This window comes from Brienomyrus brachyistius, unplaced genomic scaffold (genome assembly GCF_023856365.1).
Source record: "Brienomyrus brachyistius isolate T26 unplaced genomic scaffold, BBRACH_0.4 scaffold99, whole genome shotgun sequence".
NCBI classification, from domain to species: Eukaryota; Metazoa; Chordata; class Actinopteri; order Osteoglossiformes; family Mormyridae; genus Brienomyrus; species Brienomyrus brachyistius.
The window spans coordinates 142302-161446 of NW_026042374.1; the positions used below are offsets into that span (position 1 = coordinate 142302).

General features: G+C 41.3%; 1 long non-coding RNA gene across 3 annotated transcripts; it reads right to left on the reverse strand.

Annotated features, from left to right (window-relative positions):
• Nucleotides 1–14264: 14264 nt before the first annotated feature.
• Nucleotides 14265–19102, reverse strand: LOC125727493 (uncharacterized). 3 transcript variants are annotated; one of them, XR_007388774.1, is made up of 3 exons: nt 18906–19101; nt 15241–16827; nt 14265–15158 (listed from the first exon to the last, which is right to left on the reverse strand). It is a non-coding gene; the product is annotated as an uncharacterized LOC125727493 (long non-coding RNA). The 3 variants fall into 3 exon arrangements; XR_007388772.1 differs by having other exon boundaries at nt 14265–16827; nt 18906–19102; XR_007388773.1 differs by having other exon boundaries at nt 14265–16827; nt 18795–18942.
• Nucleotides 19103–19145: the final 43 nt, after the last annotated feature.

A 19145-nucleotide genomic window follows, 5' to 3' on the forward strand; every position in this document is an offset into this window, starting at 1 on the left:
CTAAACCATTTTCAGTAAGGATAGGTGTGCTTGGGGTGAAAACACTTTAAATGAACTATTGAGATTGATTCATTTTATCTGTACTTTTTTGAATATGAAGAATTATTTTAGTGGATATCTCCCTATTTTAATGCTAGAGGGAGCCCCCCCCCCCAAATTTATGCCTGACCCACAAACCCACACACTGTCCACAGATGAGAACAGCGCAGACCCTGCACAGTCAGGTTTGGCAACTCCTTCCAATTTTATAGCCCAAACCAGGAGTAAAAGATGCAGAAAATCAGACCCTTCATAGAAAAATTTATGTTCAACGACACTCCATAATGCTGCTTAAAATGAAGCAATGCATGCACAAGTTAAAGCTCTTTTCGTTTTAATGAATGAGGAAAGAAATAGTTTTGGATAAAGAAATGAATTAGTCTTATTTTTTTCATGTGAGCATCCTCCTGCAGCATTGAAATACGGTAAAGTGGCTGATGGATGGACTTGTATTAAATTTGGGAGGGTCTGAATGAAGCTCATTACCCCAAATTTTCTTAAATTGGCTTATATATTTACAACATGGTGACTGCAACAATAATACACCCACGACTGTGGTGTTCTACCTAGAGCACCACTAGAGGGAGCTCACACATTCTGTCGTACTTGCCAACAGTGATGTATAGGAACAGAGTTAGAAGCCGGTAATTTATATATAAAAAATGTCATTTCATTAATCTGACTGGGTAGGTCCAGCTGTCAATCCCACCCAGGCCTATCCTCAGCTCCGCCTCTGCATCAGTCCATCTCTTTGCAGTCCAAGTTGTACATCTACCAAACTTGGCAACAAATTTACAACGGTTCTGTTTCGGTGGTTGTATTTAAGGAATGTCACATTAGTAAACATCTGGACATCTGAAATGGGCAGAGACAAAATCGGCAGTACAGGCAGTCCAATGTCTTTGAAACTCCTTTTTCCTTCAGCACCCTCTTACTGCAAAACCTCAATCCAAAGTTCTCTATGTTGTTCATCTCTGTAAAACTGCAACAGGAGAGCTCTCTCCACTGGTGTTCTAATTCACCAAGGGAACAGGAAAGGCCCTCTTTTGGTAGACTGCCTACTGCAGGCTCTCTTACCCGGGGATGAATCATCTCCAGCTTACTCAAGTGACTCTGGAAGTCGCATTTGATACTGTGTCCGGAAGCAGTCCCTGCTGCGCTTAGGAATGATGTCTCTTCTAGTGTAGAACTGACTGTGGAATTTACTGTAAATTCCTAGCAAAAAAAAAAAGCTGCCAGAAAAGTATTGCAAAATTGCTGTTAATCACTGTAAAACCCCCAGCTCCATGGGTGTCCCTACAGGTGGCTGCCCTTTGCTGCCAGGTTTGCTGTTACCTTTGTCTGTGCCCGTGTGTCAAGCAGAGCAAGATGGGGTAGGTGAAAAGAGAATTTCCCCAAGGGGAGTAACAAAGCATCATTTCATTTAGAAAATAATTACAAAATGTCTTTTACAGGTTTTGTCCTATGTAAATTACAGCAATTGTCTTTTTTAAACAGAAAAATAACAATTAACTGTAATCTAGTTTAAAATATTATCTTGTATTCTATTCAAAATATAGAAGTTACCTAGCAACTGGAATTGGCAATAAATACTAATACTCCACAGTACTGAATGTTGTTGTAGAATGCTTTCCAAGTTAATTTTTGTATTTTACATTTGCAGCTATGCAATCTATGCATATTGTTAAGTGGTTTAAATGAGACTAAGACGAAAATGACAGCCTGAGACAGAGACCCACACAGAACAAACTCACATTAACTGGAATGACATTAACTTGAAAATTTCAGGATAATCTTCACACCCGTTAACCACTTGATGGAATTCAACTTAGTCAGAGTTGCAACAAAGTCAAGTATTTTTAAAACTGACCATATTCTAGGCTTAAAGGCCCAATTTGAAATCAGGACTGGACATAGAAATCTATTCAGAACAACATTACATTAATGTTAGAATAATGTTATATTTTTTGCTGGTCTGTGTTAATGTAATGCAACAACTCTGGTCTAATACCTCCCTGTCACTTTAATGCTGGATGTGTGTGCAATTTATAACAAGTTAGGCAAGCCACGGATTCAACCATTAAACTGCATTTTCATTCCACATTTTTTGACAGTTTGGTCCAAAATCATATTCCACTAAATCAGCTGTAACAAATTCCAATAACTTCAACCTTCAAATGTATTAAAGTTGATCTTTTTCAGTGTGTTCCTAAATCTTACGGTATAAGCAAAAGGTATAAATAAAAGATTAAGAACAATTTCCATTTGAATAGTGGAGAAGAGTCCTCATCTTTTGTACATGTCTCATGCTCAGAGTCCATCAATCGCCTGAGGAGAGAGGAGACGGGAGGATTGACTGAGTTGTTCTTCTCATGCATTGTCCCACTTCTTTGGCTTGCAGTCTTCATGCTGCTGGTTGGATTGATTCCAATGAAACAGTTTAAACCGCAAAATCACATTAATAAAACTTACGCTGACCCTCACTGAAGCGGCCTGGTATCCGTTTCATACCTCACTTTACAACACACAAGACTTTTTTTTAACAAAGGCACAAGTTATTTTACGTCATGGCCAACCCACGTTTGCTAGTTTAATGGCAGAAAAATAGTCAAAGCCAGGCGCCTGGTCCACAAGGGTTGTACTCAGTCACTGCTGTTTTTATGGTGTAAACATGCTATGAACTAATTTTTTCAAACATTTTCTTTAAGAGCTAGGTGCGCTAGGTGGATTGCTATTATAATGATGGATTTGCCAGGCAGAAGAAAAGAATGCTTCTCTACAGAGATACAGAAACAGAACTGCTTGTGCACAATGTGAAAGCGTGCGAGCAGACCATCTACAACAACAGCAGGATTACACCAAAGTAGAGGTCTGCATTCCTGTGGAACCCACAGCAATAAAGTGCAGTGCAGGACAAACTTTCATTTTTGAATGCAGGAGCAGGAGGGAAGTGACTGATATGTTTGCAGGGAAAAAGAATGAAACAAGTGTTTTTTGTTATCAAACAATTTTTTATTTGCGTGAGTAAATATAAAATTACACAACAAAGTATAGCACGTTATCACAACATTACATTGTGTGAAAGCGCTTTACAGCATCCCCACCCAAAGCCCCCAGTGAGTAAGCCATAGGCGACAGTGGCAAGGAAAAACTCCCTAGAAGGAAGAAACCTTGGGAGGCACCAGACTCAAAGGGGAAGCCCAAACCTCCAGGGGCCGGCAGGGAAAGTCAAAAACACACACACCAGATAACTGCAACAGGTTCTTCTACATATCCTATACATGGGCATGGTACAGTGATGCAGTGGTTAAAACTGTTAACTCACACCTCTGGGGATATTCATCCATTTTCTGAAACCGCTTCTCCTGTTCAGCGTTGCTCCAGCTGACAGCTTTTGCAATTCATCTGTATCTGAATGAGGAAAAACAACATACAGGCAATACAATGGAGCTGTCAGTCACTCCTGGCACATGGAATACAGTTCTGCACTGACACCTCCGCAATGAACAATTGCATTATAGCATAGGAAACTAGTTAACTTTCACATAAAATTTAGATATAATCAAAACAGAAGCCTGGAACAATTTAAAATTTTACTAAATGGCAATATACTGATTTTAGTCACCAAACAAACTTTATAGGACTTGCTTCACTACTTTTATTTGTGTTTCTTGCAATACATCTGCCCTCTCCTGGTCTGCTGGAATATCATTGCTGTAGGCAGCACCGAGCGCAACCACCCGCATCCGCAGTAGAATGCAACATGAAAGCGCACGCGGAAAAGTGAAATATCACCTAGACTTTGCGGCACAGGAAACTAGCCGACTTGCACATGAAATTTAAATTTAACCAACACAGCACCCCACAACAATGTTCACTTTATTTAAAAGAAATGAACTAATTTACTCACTAGCAAGCGCAATAATGTACTTAAACGCAGGAAAGCGCACGCGGAAAAGTTAAATGTCAACTACACTTTGCGCATAAAATTTAAACATAATTAACATAGTAGCCCGGAACAAAATCACTTTATTTAAAAGCAATATACTGACTTTACTCATCAAACATATTTTAATATACATGCAAATTTGACAAATACTAAATAATAAGATAAATTATCCGATAAAATGGGAGCAGAATGGCAACCCACCTTGGTGCAGAAAACAAGTGAAGCCGCGTCTTTCAAACCGGCAGCGTCCCACGTGCCGAGGAGTCAAATGTAATCAAGCAACACGGCCCACACAATTAAATAATAACATCATAATAATTATAGCTCTTTTATAATTATTCTATATATTATTCTATAATTAGAACACCGAGAACAGTATACAACAGCATAAGCATATAACCCTTAAAGGTTTATTAATTAAAAATCACACATTCATCCTGCTTAACAAAAAACAATGACTTAAAGAGACTTAATTGTGAAATGAACGCTACTGTCCGAGGGTATTTATCTCCACAAATCGCTATGGAACATAATGTCTTAAATACTCAGATTTTCAGAATGACAGAATCTTAACATTTTAAATTTTGTTTTGCGATACCGATACGTAGTGATATTGGTATGTGGAACAACGTTAAACTGTAGTTAGATTAAGGGCGTATTCACAATTTACCCGTTTGCCTTTTACCGTGACTGAGCACGATCCCCCACCCCAGCTGGTCTGCACTCCCCACATTGCAAATAACGATCCAGGCCTTCAGCGCTTTTGTTACCGTGGGACTTTGTTGTGTTGAAGAAAACATTAAAATGAAGTCTGAGGAATGTTACATAACACAGCTAAAATGCAAAAACTCTCTCTGGTGTAATTCACTGCAAAAAACCAATGGTCTTAAGTGTGGTGCCTTCTTCATAACACTCCCTGACTTTTGTATTCGTGACCATGAGATACTGTGGCCTTTTCTTCCTTCATTTGACTAGTGTTCCTCCCTTTCCTCCCAGCCTTGGTTGGTGGTTCAGGCAGCATCACCTTCTTTTAATAGTCCCAGGTTTATCCATCCATCCATTTTCCAAACCGCTTATCATACTGGGTCGCGGGGGGTCCGGAGCCTATCCCAGAAGCAATGGGCAAGAGGCAGGGAACAACCCAGGATTGGGGGGCCAGCCCATTGCAGGGCACACTCACACACCATTCACTCACACATGCACACCTAGGGGCAATTTAGCAACTCCAATTAGCCTCAGCATGTTTTTGGACTGTGGGGGGGAAACCGGAGTACCCGGAGAAAACCCCACGACGACATGGAGAGAACATGCAAACTCCACACACATGTGACCCAGGCAGAGACTCGAACCTGGGTCACCCAGGTGTCATTTATTTTGAAATTCGGTTCAAGTGCAGAAAATATAATTACCATATAATTACCTTTAACAATGAGGGGGGAAAAGTCGAGACAGGAAATTAGGTAACAGTAATTAGTAATCACGCATAGTTCTCATTTATCATGATGTAAAATTATAAAACCTTTTCTGACTATTAATCTGCACATTTCAATAATTGAATTAATATTGCCTAATTTATTTTTCATTTACTGCAATCACTGTACATTAAAGTATGTTTTGAATCTAGCTGTGAAATTGTTGATGCTTTTGTTGATCTGAAAGATGTTGCCGGAGCCTTAGGATATGCCTCTATACACATGAGTGAGGGGATGGATGCATTATTCTATGGAGGCCTCTGAAGAGAATAATTATTCCAATTTTATATTGAGACAAATGGTTAATTCCTTATTAATGCAGACTGCGTTCAGAGCCCCTGTTCTGCCATTGATCTTTTTTTAAGGCAAGCTTTCATGTATTAGTTTACTCTAAATTTTGATCACATGTCAAACTAAGCCACATGGCAGCCCGAGCAGCAGGCAAACACACTATGAGCTAAGGAGCTACAAGACAGAGGAGAGAATAGGATGACCAGTGACATGTGCTGGCCAAATGGGAACAAACAAGAGAGAACAGGACAAGTCAGGGATGGATTCTGACACTAAATACGCCCAAGTGCTTAGAATGGTTTAGTGCAAGTCTTAGACAATGGTATCTCTGGATGAGGCAGCAGTTTGACTCCTCCTGAAGGCCCTATAACTGTCCTGAGAAGTTGTTTGTATGCACTTGCTGCCTTGACATTTGTTGATGTGCATGAGCCCTGCTCGAGCAGTAAAGGGGAGATCGCATGCAGAGCTGATTAGCTATAGCTTCTTAGTCTGAGTAAAAGTAAAATCTTCTCGTCATATAGGAAGCAAGTCTATGGCTGGAAATTTGTACAACAGAGGCATTTAGTTATTTCTAGAAAACTATATAGAGCCAGTGAAGGAACCAGATGTTACAGTAACACTGGTCACTGTCCATGGTTCTGAATACTCTACTTGTTGGGCTGGCACTGAACAAATAGGATAACCGGCCACCGTGTCCGTGTGCCTCTACTGATTGGCCCCCTGACATATAATTATTTTTAAGACTGAAGGGGAGAAAGATCATACAGGAAATTAGTTAACAGTAATTAGCAATCACTTATAGTTCTCATTTATAATGATGTAAATTTAAAAAAATAATATATATATATCATTAAAAACAAAATATAATCCTGATTTAATGTATCCCTTCTGCTCTTAAAAAAGCACATTATGTCTGAAAGACAAATATGTCTATTACTCTACATGTTTTAATAATTTTGTTAATATTACCTAATTTGCTTATCTTTTTTTCTGTAATCACGCTGCATTAAAGCAATTTTTAAAACTAGCTGTGAATTTGATGATTCTGTTGTTATTCTGACTGTTGTTGCCCTGGTGCCTTAGGATACGTCTGTCTAAACATAAGTGAGGGGATGGATGCATTATTCTATGGAGGCCTCTGAAGAGAATAAATGATCCCAATATTATATTGAGAGAGATGGTTAAATCAGAGCTGGATAAGATTTTAACAACGCTGAGCTATTAGTTAAGTTCTTCCCAAACGAGCTTGATGGGCCGAATGGGCTCCTCTCATTTGTAAATTTCTTATGTTCTAAGATATACAGTACTGTGCAAAAGTCTTGTTGAAAAAAGAAAATTACAGATTGGAAACCTTTTAATAAAGAAACTGTGATAGAAAATTCTTGATTATGCTAATCAGTAATCAATAATGGAATATAGATGATTATGCAAAATGCATTACCTAATCAGTAATTAACAATTGAGTTTACAATGTGTTGTTGATTTAAACATAGTGGTTGAAACAATGTAATTTACTTGTCATTAATTGAATGTATGAAACAAGAATGCAAATCTGCTTAAGTAAGAAATTTCTATTTTCTATAGAGGAACTAACATGTTTGCCATATATTGCTTGTTCAGCAAGAGGCCCAGGTCAAAGCAAAGGCATGACCTGAGAAGTAAGCTGTTGCAGAAGATATTATAAAATGAATGCATGGTATTGGATAATATAAAATGTAGAAAAAGAGAACAACGAGTCCTAGAATAATATAGCAAAAGGAAAAGTCCCAAATAGATAGACTTGTTCTAAGCTGATAGGTGGACCTTGAAAACGTAGAAGAAACTGGTATCTCCAGATGGCCAAACTTTCTTTGAACTGCCTGGACCTTGAAAGGCAGAAGTAACTGGAACGTCCAAAAATCCGATTTGTCCTTGATTTGTCAGATGACTGTCGCATTTTAGGCCATAAAAGATGTATGAATTTGTTGCTCGGGGAGCAGAACACAAGACGCATGATTGCTGAGTGTCTGTTCCCTGTGAGCTCATCGAATAATAAAATTCTGTCAAACACTTAAACATCGGACTTCGAGAAATTTCTTCCACAAAACACTCTGTTCTCGTTAACAATTTTTCAGTTATAAATTCCATATTATACACTTTCTTTCCATTGTACTGTCGTGGGTGGCTGGGGTTTTAGCCAGGAGATCGTTATCATCCTCCTGGCAATTACAAGAAGAACTCTCAGTAATACAACCTTATTTTCATGCACTATATTCTGTGGCATAATTCCTAGTATGAAATGAGCTGGTTCAAGTGGTAATTTTATGTTCAAACATTTTTTTTATCTCTTCCTGTATATTTTGCCAGTACTCTGACAGTTTTGGACAATCCCAAAAAATATGGGTGTGGTCTCCTACCAGGTCACAACCCCTCCAATAAACCCCCGATTAGAGGTGTTGCCAAACGTAGAGGTGAGAAGGGGAGTCTTAAAGTATCTCATCTTAACTTTCCAATGAAATTTCCTCCATGTAGGACTGTTTGTTATTCTGTGTCCTTCTTTACATGAATGAGTCCAATCTTCATCGTTAATGATAGTATTCATCTCTAGTTCTCATTTTTCTTTGATATCAACACTGTTGACTCTTTTTGTAATATTTTATAAATATATGATATAATGTTCTTTTTAACCAATCCTTTAATTGTTAATATAAATAATATACTTGTTGACTGTAGGTATCTAAAACAGTTGGGCACTGGGAGGCCACATTTGTTTCTAAGATGTTCGAAGGACATTAGATCTCCTCCATCACACAACTGATCCAACTGGTTAAACCTCTTTTCTCCCCATGTCTTAAACCCTGTATCTAATTTAGATGGTAGAAAAATCAACATTCTGTGCAATTTTCATTGATCTTGATATTGATGAAGGGCGCCCAGCCTCTCTCTCACTTTTCAGAGTGTTTCCTATCCAAATGTTATTGATTTTATTTACTTTCTGTGTATCTTGATTAAAAATAATTGCTATGTCCAGCGGCAGATTTGGGCAGATACTCTGTTCCATTCCCACCCACTGAGCCTCCCTGTCCTGGGTTATCCATACCACTACTGATATAAGTTGGGCTGCCAAGTAATAATTTTTTTAATTAGGCAAGTCAGGACCCGCGTTCTCTTTTGGGTTTAACAGTCTTTTCAGTTCAATCCTGGGTCTTTTGTTTTGCCAGGTAAATTTGGATAACCATTTATTGAGCGTTTTGAATGTGGATATAGGGACCCCTATGGGCAGGGACTGGAACATAAAGAGAAGCCTAGGTGGTATGTTCATTCTAATGCTCTCCAATCTCCCCAATAAGGATAGAGGGAGGATTTTCCCATCTTTGGAGATAATTCTTTATTTCACATAGTAATTTACTATAAATAGTTTTGTATAAGTATGATATACCAAGGATCCCTAGGTATCTAAAGCCATAACTGTGGAATCGAAATTTTATATTTGCGAGCTTTAATGCAAAAGACATTCTCTGTAGTATAAGTGTGGGTAGGTTACTGTAAAATTTGGACGAATCTTAAACTTAAAGCAACAGTAAGGTGTAGCGATCAGGGAGTTCAGTATAGGACTAAACATGCAAGGGAAGAAGTAGATAATTAGTGAAACTTTTGACTGGGCTGGAAATCTGAGGAGTCATACGTAGATATATTGCACAGCAGATATTTTTGTCTGCTTTTCAGATGGTTGACATGACATATTTTCCGACGCGCGCTCTCTGTCCGCTGGTGGGAGTGTGCTCACCTGTCTGCATCGGGGCGGAAGTCCGCCATGCGCAATACAGAGAGCAGAGGAGAATTGTAAATGTGCGACCGTGTAGAGACAAAAATGACAAGCTTTTGTGTAAATAAGATAAATAGCATAAGGCTATTTAGTTTGTTTATTAAAAGGACAATGTATAGACTTGTTCTATAGGAAAAGTAACCTTAAGAACATAAGAAATTTACAAACGAGAGGAAGCCATCCGGCCCATCAAGCACTTTTGGGGAAAACTTACCTAACAGCTTAGAGTTGGTAAAATCTTATCTAGCTCTGATTTAAAGGAACCCAGGGTTTTAGCTTGCGCTACACTAGTAGGAAGACTATTCCATACTCTAACTACACGCTGTGTAAAGAAGTGCTTCCTCAAATTCGTTTTAAAATGTTCTCCCGCTAAATTCCACTTGTGGCCACGAGTTCTAGTATGTCATGTCACTCGCCATCCAGACCTGTTAGAATCTTATATACCTGGATCATGCCCCCACTTAGTCTCCTTTCCTCGAGGCTGAACAGATTCAGCTCAACTAATCTGTCCTCATAAGACATTCCTCTAAAACCAGGTATCATTCTCGTAGCCCTACGTTGCACCTTTTCCAAGGCAGCAATGTCCTTCTTAAGGTATGGTGACCAAACCTACACACAATATTCTAGGTGGGGTCTTACCAAGGAATTATATAATCATAGCATCACTTCCTTTGACTTAAACTCCACACAGCTAGAGATGTAACCCAACATTCTATTTAACTTTTTTATTGCTTCCCCACACTGGCGAGAGTGGGACATGGAAGCATCAACATACACACTGAGATCTTTCTTATAATCAGCTACCTTTATTTCAGTGGAACCCATAAAATATCTGTACTTTATATTTCTGCTATATTTCTGGATGTGGCAGTGTGTGAGGAGATGGAGACTCTGATAAAGTATCATAAGGCTAATAAGAACACAGAAAGGTGTAACAAGAAAAGGAGTGAGCAACTGGAGGTTCTGAGGTTATGGCAAAGGGAGAGGCCTGGAGAAAAGAGCAGAAAGTGATGAGAGAGTGATGAGTGAGAATCAGGCAGGAGTCAAAGGTGAAACAGAGCAGGAGGAGTTACGACTTCCTCAGTATCACGGACTGTATCTGTTAGTAGAAGGGCCACCTCTGATATTTAAGGGCCACTTTCCAGTAATAGAGGGCAAGATAAAGTTCAGAGGGGAAGAAACAGAAGGATGAAGAAAGTTGTTTATATGGGTACAGGGAAGTGAGCGACCTGCGGCGGCAGACCGTGAAGGAAGGACTGCGAGGGAGTGATATAATAATAGAAGGCCAGGCATGTGGGTTTAAGAAAAAAGGGGGGGATATAAAGGTGGGGTGCGGAGCAAGTGGTAGGGCTGCAGAAGGGCTGATGCATCTGATGGACAGCCCTAACCCTCCATGTAGAGGATGGAGTCAGTTTCAGGAGAAGGAGATAGAAACGGATAGTGAGGAAGGAGTAGAGGAGGATAATGCAGATCATAGAACAGTGGGAAGAAGGAGGTGCTGTGAGACTCCCGATAGGGACACTCTGATGCTCCCCCTGGTGGTGAAAGGAGCACAGACACAGTATGTGCCATGGGCAGAACAGTCCTGGCAGACGGAGCTGGAAAATGGATGAAAGTATTTGAGGAGGAAACTATGGGACGGCTCTTGGTGATGGGGGACATAAAAGCGGTTCAGGCTTGTGTCCTGGGGGTAGACGGAATGGAGAGAATGCTGGCAGTGGTGACAGGGACTCCGTGACTGAGTGTGGCTGAAATGAAGGTGGAGCCCGTAAAGGAGGGGGAGAGCCCAGCTGCCTATCTGCAAGCCCAAGAAAAGCGGTGGAGCATTGAGGCAGAGCAGGACCTGCAGGATTCGCTGTTTAGAGGTCTGTACCGGAGGGCACTGCAGGACACGCTCCCAAAGCCAGTGAGAAGCAGGCTAAGGCAAGTGGTGGGGCTTATTACTATTCCTGAGGAGCAGCTGATCCACGCTATTGACTTGTACAGAGAGGAGGAGGACTCTGCTGAAGAGCATGAGAGGGAGCTGACGAAGAAATTGAGTTAGTCACCGCCAAAAAAACAAGGCCTCTAATTGGCCTCTGGTCCCTAATTAGAACAGAGTGAGTATATACAATGGATGGGGGTTTCCTCAGAAGACACCCATTTACTCACAAATTTGATGATCCTAGAACACGGAGAGACTGGGGAACAGGCTGATTCAGCTGGTGTGCTGGAGCTGTGATCAGCCTGGACACACCTGTCCAACCTGCATGTTCCAGAATCTTGTTTAGTAGATGTTCAGATAGGGGCCAAAAATGTAAATATGTCTAAACTAACATCAGAGCATATCCCAGTGAATTTGTTAGGCAGAGATGCTTTGTGTCAGCTGCAGATAGACATAAAATGTACGAAGGGGGAGTAGAGGTACTCAGTGGACAGTTCACCCTTCTGCAACAAAGGTTGTTGTCCAGCAGGGATAGTATAGCTTATACGGATTAGAAGAAGTTATTGGAAAGGTTTGGGAAATCCTAGAACAGTGGAGACCATTTATACAGGAACAATATAGCAATGTGCTAAATTGGAAATAGGATAAATACAGTTGTTAGTTGCGATGGGAGATTTCAGTGATCCTGGAGTGAGGGATGAGTGGGATCGGCTGATAGATCCGCTGCCTTGCCTAGAGAAAGACGGGATGCGCATGACGGCAGACTGGATAATATTAGGCCCTGAGGGAGTAGCCATTCAGATACGGAGGACAGGAGTAGTGGGAGAATGGTACAACACACCAGAGGAGGAGCCCCCCTTAGCAGTGGCTTTTAATCAGCCCACGCTGGATCTGGGAGAAATGATGGGGCGAGCAAAGCAGGTGGTTTGGGTGCCGACAGAACATGAAGGAGTGCAGGCAGCGGCAGGAGAGAAGCTGGTAAGGAGTCAGTCGAGTGCAGAGAGTGTAGGAGATTTCAGAGGTTAATGGTTGTGGAGCATGATTGGAGTGCAGTGTGAAGGGAAATAAAGGACAGAGGAATGTTGGCAGGAGATGGAAGTGCCTGAGGAGGTGTGGTTCCGCTTTGGAACCCCGCCCCTCCCATCTGTGGTCAACCTTCCCCTTCTCAGTCTCTTATTTCTGGCCAGACGCGAGATCTTCATGGTTTATGCAGCGTGCAAGCGTTTTTCCCCTCCTTGTGTTCCTGTCTTCCTGTGTACTGATCTCTGCTTCGCCTCCTTGGCTCCAAGTCATGCCTGGCGCGCTTACTGCCATCTACGATCAGCCGACCTGGATTACCGACAGCGTCTGCCGTTTCAGCCCTCTGACAGCCGACGCCGGACCCCCGGTTACATAGGATGGATGGATGGCTTCGAGCTTGTATTTGAAATAGAAACATCGCAGCGGTTCTCAGGCAAGAGCTGGACATATTTATTTTTCAGCTTGTTTTTGGTAAAAGCAAGAAATATAAGCTTTGTGCGTCTGTACTCTGGTCTTACTCCCTGCACACATTGATTGCACGGAAGGACAGTCACTGCAGTCAGCTATTCTCACAGACTGACTTTCTCCTTTAAGTGCTGATACTGCAGAAGAAGATGGATCATTTGCTTGCTTAATAACCACAAGCACCCATATTGCAGAATGAATGAGACTGAAGTGGATGAAAGGCCACATCATTCTGTCTGCAGTGAAAGAAATAATAGCAGGAGTTGGAATTGATTATGATTATGGAGAAAATGGCTGGCTATGGTGAGAAAGCTGTGGAAATTTGTACCAATTCACATCGGTGAGGGCATAAAGGGTTATTTCATTCAGTATGGGAAGAATTCACATATTTGTGCGAGGAAGGTAACAAAAGTTCACTAAAGTACACTATATTAACTTTGAATATCCTTAATTAAAATATTATGTACAGTATAACACTGCACCTTTTAACAGGCTGCATGTCTGGCAGTGAAGGTCACATTCAGTTTGCTGAATGTATTCTCTGTCTTAAATGGTCGGCCTATTTTTCCTTCTGCTGGATGATGTATCCAGTTTTCTAATAAACAAAGAGTATACTAAACAAGTTGATGTTCTGTGTGTCTGATACCTGTACCTGTTTGGCAAAGCAGTATATAGTTACTGCCTACACTTTTGGCTGTGCATGTGTGATTTTGATGGGAATATTATATTTTTATATCTGTGTAGACTTTTTCAGCAATAATTGAGTTTATCCTTCTGTACAGTATTTAAGGTTTTGGTAATTCATCATTTATTTGTATTTGTGCAGTGTGCAGTTACCAGGTTATAAATAAATAAACAAATAAATAAATGTGACATCAGAAGAGATGTACAATGACAGTAAAATGTGTGAAAGTACTGGAATGTGAAAAATGTGTGTGAGTCTCCACATGTATAAAGCGGCTGTATACCATAAGGAAAAGGAGCAATGGATGAATTACATAAAGTGCTTACTGTCCAAAACGACAATGAGTCATGTTTGGCGTAACATAAATATTCAGTGAGTTAACCCTTCGAACTCGACAAACGCAAAATGCGTTTTTCGCACCTATTAATCTGAAGCTCTTAACTTTGGTTATGCATAATGCACAGACAAGAATCATATGTCTTTGGAATCAAGAGAACTATCAGCTAACTTCACCAAGTCACCATATGGATGCAAAATCAAAGATTTCTGCCTGGCACTAAGCATGTATTCCTCTGTCACGTCACCGGTGGGAAGTAGGACCCAAATGCAAGCTGTAGGGCAGAATCCCCTTCGTGGGGAGTTTTATTGACAGGCAGGTTTGGGCACAGAGACGCAAACAGACAAGGACACAACTGGAGAAGATAGGACTGGGCACTTTACCAGACTAAGGAATGGGAAAACACAAGGAAGCTGATAGTGACTGACAGAAGGGGAGGAAGGTTGACTAAATGGGCAAGACATGACAGTAAACGCCCCCCTCCCAATCCTGTGCCCTCCGGGTACAAGGGCATCATTAAGGGGACACACAGACCAGGGCAAAACCAAGGACAACAGGGGAGACTAACCCCCAGGACACAACTCATGACAGGCCAGGTAATCCAACAGGGATGCTGACTATGGACCAAAAGACAGACAGTGGGTGTCAGTGGGTAAGTGGGAACAAAGGACACAGTAGAAGGAGACAAAAGGGAGGGATTGGGCATCAAAAGGACCAAAGATGGCACAGGGACAGACAAGGCAGGACACAACCAGACAAGACAGGCAAGCAATGGAACCAGTGCAACAATAATATGGCCAGGAGAGGGGAACCTAAAGCGGGAAGCAAGAGTGACTGGAGTGGGGGCTGGAACAGTGAAATCGGGCTAAGAGGTGAAACCAGGGAGAGCCACGGGGAAGCAAGACTACAGACCAAAGACTGAGGTATTAGGAGGGGCAAGACACTAGGTAGCATGGGAGGTAAAGTGAACAGTTCAGGGCCTCTGATGGGCTCCGGGGTGCCGCAGAAGGGTCACGGCCAGGGGGGCCTTTGGAATCCTGTCTGGGTCTGTAGAAGCTCCACTCGTCTGCGGCAGCCGAGGGAAGAACAGCATCGGTAGACGGCGAGGGGTTGGCAGAGTCGGAGGGTGTCGAGGGGCAGGCAGGACAGGAACTGGACCAAACCAGGGACCCTGCAAAACAAAAACACAGGCCAGTACCTGCGCCATGAGGAGACCGGATGTGGTTCCTTTTGGGAATCATTGAATGGGATACCCTGAAAGACCATCTTGGACCAAGCCTGGATCAGGAGGCAGGTCTGGGTAGCATAACCTCGTTTTTTCCTCCTGGACCTCAGCTCACGACTGGATTTCCGTTGACCCTGCCGTTGTCGCGGCAATAGCCTCCTCGGCTGGGGAAACTTTGGCCACGGGGCTGACACCACGGAGTGGGACTCAGGGCAAGACCTGGAGGCTCCCACTCCATGTCCTCCGGGGGAATGTCCTCCAGGTCAGCCCCCTCTGGGCTGGCATTGTCCGGAGAGTCTGATGCCAGGCTGGGGATGCCTTAATCCAGGCTGACTGTGCCTTAATCCATACTAAATGTAAATAAACATAATGAAATTTAAAAGAATAAAATGGTAATTAGAGGAAAATTTAACGTGTAAGTTTTTAAAAAAATGGGCTTTTCCTTTTATCCAGATGTCTGCAAGCGCTGTGACTGATGAATGGTGATGTATGAGATCCTGAGACTGGGCGACGCTTCCAAGGATGGGTGGCAGGTGGCATTTCCCAGGAATTACAGGCTGGAGATGCCTGAGGAGCTCTCCTGGAGGGAAGACAGAAAAAGAAGAAGGGAACAAGCAGAGGCTGTGGGGAGAAAAAGGCTGCAGAACCAGTTAAAGTTGTACAGGTGGATTGTACAAATGCCCTCAAGTCTTGGTCCATGAGGGTTCCTGTTTTTAATTTACAAAAAAACAATAAATTAATTTTAAATAAATCTTAAGGCTTCTCATTTACATCTTTCTAGTAGTTAAAACACATACAATCAAATAACTTGCCTGGTGATTTTGGAACTTCCGACTCCAAAGCAAAATAATACAGATTACAAGTACATGCATTATTCTACTTGGGGAAAAGGGATAAATTAAATAAAGGGTTAACTTTGGAATCTAAAACAAAAACAGCAATATCATATCAAGGGTCTTCAATACCTTTTTCCTGTGTCTGCTCCCTTTACATGTAGATACTGATATAAACACGTACCTTTAAAATATATTATGTTTAGTTTATAAGCTTATTTCATTACAACAAACAAGCACAATCCATAAGTGCACTAGGCCTAACACATGGTTCAGAAGCCTCCTACCCCACCTTACACCAGCCACATGGACACCATCTGTCCAACTGGGCAACTTCAGCGTCTTGTGCCTCCTGAAACGCCACCTCAGTTTCTTCTTCTTCCTCACATCCTTCTTCCTGAATGGTTTCCAGCCATGATCTGCCTCCTTGTGACACAATAGATCCCAAAGCATTCCCTCTACTTTTCTCTCCTTCTCCCTTAACCTCCTCCACATTCACTCCTACCTCACATCCATTCTCCTCACCTCCATTTACCATATGCATTACATTCATACCAGCCTCCGCCCCCTCCATCTCACCATTGGAGGCCCCTTTCTGATACCTCCACATTTTCCCAAGTAGCCCTTCCCAATCCCTCCTTATCCCCCCCAACCTGGACAGTGGGGGTGTCGCTCGTGAGCACTCCTCCACACCGACTCCCCAGTCGATCACCTCGTCACACAGGTTCCAGGCATCCCAGTACTGGGTGTTGATCCAGGCAACCGCTGTCTGAATTTGCTTTCTGAGGAGTAAATGATAGATAGCTAACCAGCTATTTACAGTGATAATTAAATGAATAAAGACCAGACAGATCTTCAACCATACACAAAATACAGTTGCTATAATTATTATAATCATGGGCATAAATTTTATTTAACAGTAGGGGGGGGACAATAGATATAAAATTTCTCATAAGCAATTTTTGAAGGGGACACAAATAATACAGTCTAATTGTACTTATGAAGATTTGTCCCCACAGTGAAAAACTTTATTTCTGTCATTATTATTGTAGCATGGAGACTGTGTCATTATGTTTATTTTCAAAGTTTTTCTCAGGTTCAATGACAAAGCAGATTTTTCTTCAAAACTATTTATTACATTTTTTGTTATGTTGTTTACGGTCAAGCCATCAACATACAATAAAATTTAAACATGACTATTATTGTGAAAGATATAAAATAAGTAATGTTTTGTATCAAAATCAACAATTAAATTATCGATTTACAGTAACTGTTCTATGCAAAAAAAAAAAAACATCTGCAATTTAAAGCAAACTTACATTAATGAATAGACACTAAACAAAAGTACCAAATGTGTTTTTCCTGGTATAACTGGGCCCCACAAACTCTTGGCATATGTTGTTTATGTTAAAGTTGTCCAGCTCGTCTTTCTGCATATTGCAGACTAACAGACTGTGAAGTCTGTCTTGGCCCATAGTAGCCCTTAGCCACGTCTTTAGTCTGCGCAATGCACTGAAGCTCCTCTCAGCTTCACATGAGGACACTGGAACCACCAACAAAATTCTGACAAGGACCTCAATCTGGTCAAACAAGCCTGAAGGGCCAGTGCTTTGGACAGGATCTTAGTCCGTATTCAATAAGCCTTTAGGTGAAAGGAGGTGTAAGAATGAGGATCTTTCCCCTTTTTTAGCATGAGAAATATTAGCTTGGGCAAGAGGTTCAGGTTGTTGAACATGTCCAATAGGAGAGAGGACAACTGGGGCCATAACTTTTTATAGAACTCTGAAGGAAAGCCATCGGGTCTGGGACATTAACCACTTTGCGAAGCAGCCGCCATGGTGGTCAGTTCAGTTACAGTGAGAGTGATAGTGACATCTAAATCATTCACAGCCACACATTCCTATGAAGGAATGGCTAAATCCCTAAAGAAACTATTGAACTCTAGACAACAAGTGAGAGGAGAAAAACTTGAATGCATTATTCATTTCTAGAGGATTTGCTCGTAATAATGAGACCTTGTTTGCATCAGTAGTTCAGCAGTATGTTGAATGCAGTATGTGTCCACACCTGTCGTCTGATGGTTTAAAATGAGTTTCTTGAAAGAGCATCATACGAGACCTTCAGCGATAAAGGTATTGCAGTATTTCACTGTGTTTGATAGGATTATTAAGGCTGTTATAGTTAAAACTAAGCAATTTACAATAGTATCCCCCCACACCTCCCTGGTGAGTCCCAGGTTAATCATTACTAAGGCGTACTCCTAACTGAAGTCTGCTATGAAAATTCGGGTTGAAGGCTGTGGCGCAATATGTTAGACTGACTGAAATAAAGCAGAGAAAACGTAATATAAAGAAGTAAGGAAAATAGAGGTTAAAATGCACGGTAATTTCTTGTCATATCGCCGCAAATGCACATAAAGTACGTACGAATTCACACTGTTACAACAACCGATTGCTGCACATATCGCTTTTGAAGGTGAATGCGTACTTGCTTACCAGTTATATCCATCCCTGCGTATATAGCTAACAGAATGTCAAACACCATTGCTGTGCTCTAGAAGTTGCAAAGTAACTTGCTTGCCTGCTAGTGGCACTCCAGTACATTTCTAAAAGCATGCTCAGGCAGTGCCATCTTGTGGTTTGTCATATGTGGAAGCCTCAACAAGCCAAAATCAGCTACTTTTTTTTCCAAAGTACAAAATTAATTTGTATCAGCTAAATGTATGAGTGTTTATAGCCACCGAGCTTACCTTATTGGAAGACAAAGCAGGACATTCACGTATCATGTAATTAATTTAAGAAAGCGGTATTTTGCCTCATTACGCGTGTATTTAAGCTGCAGTGTGGTGGAAGCTTATTACCTTTGAATAACATTCCTTTAAATATTATGCCTCGGCTCCATTTGCTTGAACAAAATAACGCTTCCTATTGTACTGAACATTCGCTATACAATTTGTTTTTATGAAACTTTCTTTAACATTTAAAAGAAAAGTAGAACTTTCTACATCTGAACTACATAGTACGTCTTCGACATTCCCCGGAAAAATTGACTCTACGCACGAGTTATGACGTAATACGCACGTAGCGTAATACAGCTCATT